Raw genomic sequence first — 6,550 nt, 5'->3', positions numbered from 1 at the left:
GGTGGTGTACAGCTAGCCCTGACGGGGGTGTGTACATCTAGCCTGACGGGGGTGTGTACATGTAGCCTGATGAGGGTGTGTACATGTAGCCTGATGAGGGTGTGTACATGTAGCCTGATGAGGGTGTGTACATGTAGCCTGATGGGGGTGTGTACAGCTAGCCTGACGAGGGTGTGTACAGCTAGCCTGACGGGGGTGTGTACAGCTAGCCTGACGAGGGTGTGTACAGCTAGCCTGATGAGGGTGTGTACATCTAGCCTGATGAGGGTGTGTACAGCTAGCCTGATGGGGGTGTGTACATCTAGCCTGTGAAGGTGTGTACAGCTAGCTGATGAGGGTGTGTACATCTAGCCTGATGAGGGTGTGTACACGCTAGCCTGATGAGGGTGTGTACAGCTAGCCTGATGAGGGTGTGTACAGCTAGCCTGATGGGGGGTGTGTACATCTAGCCTGACGAGGGTGTGTACAGCTAGCCTGATGAGGGTGTGCACAGCTAGCCTGATGGGGGTGTGTACATCTAGCCTGACGAGGGTGTGTACAGCTAGCCTGATGAGGGTGTGTACAGCTAGCCTGATGGGGGTGTATACAGCTAGCCTGATGAGGGTGTGTACAGCTAGCCTGATGAGGGTGTGTACAGCTAGCCTGATGAGGGTGTGTACATCTAGCCTGACGGGGGTGTGTACAGCTAGCCTGATGAGGGTGTGTACAGCTAGCCTGATGAGGGTGTGTACAGCTAGCCTGATGAGGGTGTGTACAGCTAGCCTGACGAGGGTGTGTACAGCTAGCCTGACGAGGGTGTGTACAGCTAGCTTGATGAGGGTGTGTACAGCTAGCCTGATGAGGGTGTGTACAGCTAGCCTGATGAGGGTGTGTACAGCTAGCCTGATGAGGTGTGTACAGCTAGTGATGAGTACAGCTAGCCTGATGAGGGTGTGTACAGCTAGCCTGACGAGGGTGTGTACAGCTAGCCTGACGAGGGTGTGTACAGCTAGCCTGATGAGGGTGTGTACAGCTAGCCTGATGGGGGTGTGTACAGCTAGCCTGACGAGGGTGTGTACAGCTAGCCTGATGAGGGTGTGTACAGCTAGCCTGATGAGGGTGTGTACAGCTAGCCTGACGGATGATGGGGAAGATGGGTGACACCTGGAGGGGGTGGAGACAATCACAAAGACAGGTGAACCAGATCAGGGTGTGACAATAGGACACAGATACAGGTAAGAATAAAGTCAACTTCTCTGTAACACTTTAAATGTTAGGAGTGTACCTCATCGGACCCTTCACTAAATCCAGGAATGGCAACAGCTAGTGTCTGCCGGTGACATATCACTTTACCAAGCGGGTGGAGGCTATACCCATTAAGGTCAGTACAGGAAGAGAACGTGCTTAACTCTCAATTCCCTTCTGTTACCCATTAAAAAAGGGTGCTAGGAACCAAACAGATTTTCATTTTGTATGACACCCGTCAAGGACGAAACTGGCGAGGCCACCTCCAGGCGATGATGGACATCGTCAAAACCCACGGTTCTCCTGAGGTCATCTTGAGTGACCGAGGTCGTGAACTCTGGAACAAAGTATGAATGTTATAGGTTCTGTTTTTTTTTTACAATTCTTTTTGGTTTTGCATGGTACATAGTCAGACATATTTCAATATCTTACACATCGCTTTCCTACCCCCTCCTCCAGGTTCGGATGAACTGACCAACCAGACTCTCAAGACTGCCATGAGGTGTGGTACATCTAGCCTGATGAGGGTGTGTACCTCTAGCATGAGAGGGTGTGTACAGCTAGCCTGATGAGGGTGTGTACAGCTAGCCTGATGAGGGTGTATACAGCTAGCCTGATGAGGGTGTATACAGCTAGCCTGATGAGGGTGTGCACAGCTAGCCTGATGAGGGTGTGTACAGCTAGCCTGATGAGGGTGTATACAGCTAGCCTGATGAGGGTGTATACAGCTAGCCTGATGAGGGTGTCAGCTAGCCTGATGAGGGTGTGCACAGCTAGCCTGATGAGGGTGTGCACAGCTAGCCTGATGAGGGTGTGCACAGCTAGCCTGATGAGGGTGTGCACCATAGCCTGATGAGGTGTGCACAGCTAGCCTGATGAGGGTGTGCACAGCTAGCCTGATGAGGGTGTGCACAGCTAGCCTGATGAGGGTGTGACAGCTAGCCTGATGAGGGTGTGCACAGCTAGCCTGATGAGGGTGTGTACAGCTAGCCTGATGAGGGTGTGCACAGCTACCTGATGGGGTGTGTACAGCTAGCCTGACGAGGGTGTGTACAGCTAGCCTGATGAGGGTGTGTACAGCTAGCCTGATGAGGGTGTACAGCTAGCCTGATGAGGGTGTGTACATCTAGCCTGACGAGGGTGTGTACAGCTAGCCTGACGAGGGTGTGTACAGCTAGCCTGATGAGGGTGTGTACTAGCTAGAGCACACTGCCTGATGAGGGTGTGTACAGCTAGCCTGATGAGGGTGTGTACAGCTAGCCTGATGAGGGTGTGTACAGCTAGCCTGATGAGGGTGTGTACATCTAGCCTGATGAGGGTGTGTACAGCTAGCCTGATGAGGGTGTGTACAGCTAGCCTGATGAGGGTGTGTACAGCTAGCCTGATGAAGTGTGTACATCTAGCTTGATGAGGTGGGAGGCTACATTTCTACCTTCAAGGTGTTTTATGGGTTAATTTCTTTGATGACAAGAAGATGCTGGTTTTATTTATTGTTTTGATCTTACACAACCAGGAAGATCACTTGTGTTTTGTTGAATCAAAGCAAGAACGACAGGAGATGGTTTTGATAGTAAGACATCTTTATTGATTGTTTTGGACAGACATGCTAGATCTCTATACAGTGTGAATGGAGAGCCATCTCTGAGTTACCGTACCTAACAGGGTCCTGAGTTACCGTAACTAACAGGGTCCTGAGTTACCGTAACTAACAGGGTCCTGAGTTCCGTAACTAACAGGGTCCTGAGTACCGTAACTAACAGGGTCCTGAGTTACCGTAACTAACAGGGTCCTGAGTTACGGTCTGCTCTGAGTTACCGTAACTAACAGGGTCCTGATTTACGGTCTGCTCTGAGTTACCGTAACTAACAGGGTCTGACTTACGGTCTGCTCTGAGTTACCGTAACTAACAGGGTCCTGATTTACGGTCTGCTCTGAGTTACCGTAACTAACAGGGTCCTGATTTACGGTCTGCTCTGAGTTACCGTACCTAACAGGGTCCTGATTTACGGTCTGCTCTGAGTTACCGTAACTAACAGGGTCCTGATTTACCGTAACTAACAGGGTCCTGACTTCGGTCTGCTCTGAGTTACCGTACCTAACAGGGTCCTGATTTACGGTCTGCTCTGAGTTACCGTAACTACAGGGTCCTGACTTACGATCTGCTCTGAGTTACCGTACCTAACAGGGTCCTGATTTACGGTCTGCTCTGAGTTACCGTAACTAACAGGGTCCTGGTTACCGTAACTAACAGGGTCCTGACTTACGATCTGCTCTGAGTTACCGTAACTAACAGGATCCTGAGTTACCGTAACTAACAGGGTCCTGAGTTACCGTAACTAACCGGGTCCTGACCTATGGTCTGCTCTGAGTTACCGTAACTAACCGGGTCCTGACCTATGGTCTGCTCTGAGTTACCGTAACTAACCGGGTCCTGACTTACGGTCTGCTGAGTTACCGTAACTAACCGGGTCCTGACCTATGGTCTGCTCTGAGTTACCATAACTAACCGGGTCCTGACCTTTGGTCTGCTGCGTCAGAGTTGTACCATTGTCTTACGTCAGGTGGCATCACATCTACGCGAGGCTCGTCCCTCAACCGACGGTTGCAGGTGGAATCATTGTGCTATCTGACGTAAGACAATGAACAGAATATACAACACACCCAATCAGGGCCAGGCTAGCCCACAGCCTTTTGCCTCAACAGCCTCCAACACAAACCAACTCACCCGACAGCCAGCACATGATATTCCTTGCGTCCCAAATGGCACCCTATTTCATATATAGGACAGTACTTTTGACCAGTGCCCGGTCAAAAGTAGTGTACTGTATAGGGAAAAGGGTAACTGCACTGTGGTGTTGCAGTCCCAGCAACAGTAAACCATCGTTCAATCAATCAACAGTAAACCATTGTTCCATCAATCGACAGTAAACCATTGTTCAATCAATCAACAGTAAACCATTGTTCAATCAATCAACAGTAAACCATTGTTCAATCAATCAACAGTAAACCAGTGTTCAATCAATCAACAGTAAACCATTGTTCCATCTCAGGATCGTGACACTATCTCTAGTCCTAATATAATGGAGAGAAAGAAAGGTGCTGTATCCAGGCCAGGGAAGAAGAAAGGTGCTGTATCCAGGCCAGGGAAGAAGAAAGGTGCTGTACCCAGGCCAGGGAGAAGAAAGGTGCTGTATCCAGGCCAGGGAAGAAGAAAGGTGCTGTATCCCAGGCCAGGGAAGAAGAAAGGTGCTGTATCCAGGCCAGGGAAGAAGAAAGGTGCTGTATCCAGGCCAGGGAGAAGAAAGGTGCTGTACCCAGGCCAGGGAAGAAGAAAGGTGCTGTATCCAGGCCAGGGAAGAAAGAAGGTGCTGTACCAGGCCAGGGAAGAAGAAAATAAAATACGAACAAGTGTACATGGTAATTAATCAATGAATTAATAAATACCCCCCCCCCCCCCCGAAGTGCTCCCCTTAAACATCAACACTGTCTCCTTTGAGGCAGTACATTGAGAGCAATACATTCCTAGGCACCAGGGCAATAATACACTGAGTAAAACTGTAGGATAAGTAAGGTTGGACTAAGGTGTCTGAATCCCCTCACTAGTTGTTTTGGTGCAGGGGTTATGTTTCAGTGGGTTATGAATAAGGAGGTGACGTTTCACATTCTTCTATCGGGGGGGGGGGGGTTGGGGTAGGAGCAAGGATAAGGGTTAGTAGATTGTTTAATTGTTAGTGTAGATGGACTATCCAAATTTTAAGAATTACCTCGCCGTATAAAGTAGTGCACTATATAGGGGGGGGGGTGTGTCCTCTTTCTTTTCACAGTATCAACATTGTAAATGTTAAGTTATGTGACTCCCCAGGAAGATTTGTTTATATGATTCTAGAATAGGTAAAAAAAAAAAACTTTCATCCCTACTCAGCTAACAGAAAGTACCAGAGCCATAGTTAGACTTGGGTAACATTACAAAGGGTTGTGGAAAAATCAATAACTACCTTGAAGTTCTCACTTTTTCTTTCCTGGGACTCTCTTCTGACACCAGGGATTCAACYGTATTTTTACTGTACATTTGTAAGCCCACTATGGAGAGCTGTTGAAGGTATGTTCTGACACTGGCTCGCTTGGCTCCAACTTGGCTCAGTATTTGGCTCAGTATTTGGCTCATTAGGTGGGTCAGGATTTGAATGTTTCACCAGTATTCACAAAGGTTGGTGCTTCTCTTTGTTTTGGAGACGGATGAGGAACATATTCACAAATGTTTAAACTCTACACTAACCGTCAGAGACACACTACTCCAAATGTTATGAAGATTATGGTCATTTGTACTCATGTCTACAGTGTTTTGTAAGACTACAAGACTAGATTTTCACTAACTGCCAAACACATATATTGTTCTTTAAAAAAAAAAGTGCATTGTCTCACACGAAAAAATACATTTCAAAATGAAAAGTAGTGTTCTGATCACTGGTTAACCACAACACCAGTTACCACGTTTACCTGGTTCTAAAAACAGGACCAGATTATTTCAGTAGTAGTAACATTTTTAAACACAGGCAGCATAGAAGTCKATTTTTATCATCGTAGGGAGTGGACACGTCATATGACACAATTTTAATGACAACGGAGCAGTCGTCGAATCATTTGGAGGATGTATATTTACAATGAAATGTTTGAACATCATAATAAACCTGCAAATTCTACATGTGCAAATTRGTATTTTTCTTCTTTGTTTTTACTTGACAGGGATGTGTAACTGTTCACACCATTACCAGATACGATGGTATCCTGGTCCCAGATAGGCCTCTGTGCTCTCGTCAACTTCATCGCTGTCAATTGACATGACAATGAGCGACAGGGAGATGGCACAAACAGACTGGCTAGGACAAGGGTAGTCTTTGAACTATTTTATGATGCTTTTATACAGAACGGAAACAATAGTCAGACTATCCAAATAAATTATCTAGATGGTCATGCAACTGCTTGCGGTTAGGGTAGGGGTTAGGTTTACAATAAGGGTCAGGGTAGGGGTTAGGTTTACAATAAGGGTTAGGGTAGGGGTTAGGTTTACAATAAGGGTCAGGGTAGGGGTTAGGTTTACAATAAGGGTTAGGGTAGGGGTTAGGTTTACAATAAGGGTTAGGGTAGGGGTTAGGTTTACAATAAGGGTTAGGGTCGGGTTAGGTTTACAATAAGGGTTAGGGTAGGGGTTAGGTTTACAATAAGGGTTAGGGTAGGGGTTAGGTTTACGGTTAGGGTAAAGATTAGGGTAGGGGTTAGGTTTACAGTCAGGGTAGGGGTTAGGTTAACAATAAGGGTAGGGTGTGGG

The 6,550-nt window shown here is 47.3% G+C and overlaps 1 long non-coding RNA gene across 2 annotated transcripts in view; it reads right to left on the bottom strand.

The window, feature by feature from the left end:
• The window catches only part of LOC112074203 (uncharacterized), an 11,125-nt gene extending 6,782 nt beyond the window's left edge, over nucleotides 1-4,343 (bottom strand). The window contains exon 1 of one of the 2 annotated variants that reach the window (XR_011476924.1): nucleotides 2,998-4,343. This is a non-coding gene — a long non-coding RNA (uncharacterized lncRNA). Of the gene's footprint in view, nucleotides 1-2,899; nucleotides 2,920-2,997 lie in introns of those variants that run through there. The other variant, XR_011476925.1, reaches the window with a different exon arrangement.
• Between the last annotated feature and the right edge of the window lie 2,207 nt (nucleotides 4,344-6,550).

Source organism: Salvelinus sp. IW2-2015, unplaced genomic scaffold (assembly GCF_002910315.2).
Source record: "Salvelinus sp. IW2-2015 unplaced genomic scaffold, ASM291031v2 Un_scaffold2534, whole genome shotgun sequence".
In the NCBI taxonomy this organism is placed as follows: domain Eukaryota; kingdom Metazoa; phylum Chordata; class Actinopteri; order Salmoniformes; family Salmonidae; genus Salvelinus; species Salvelinus sp. IW2-2015.
This window is presented reverse-complemented; position numbering and strand designations above follow the sequence as displayed.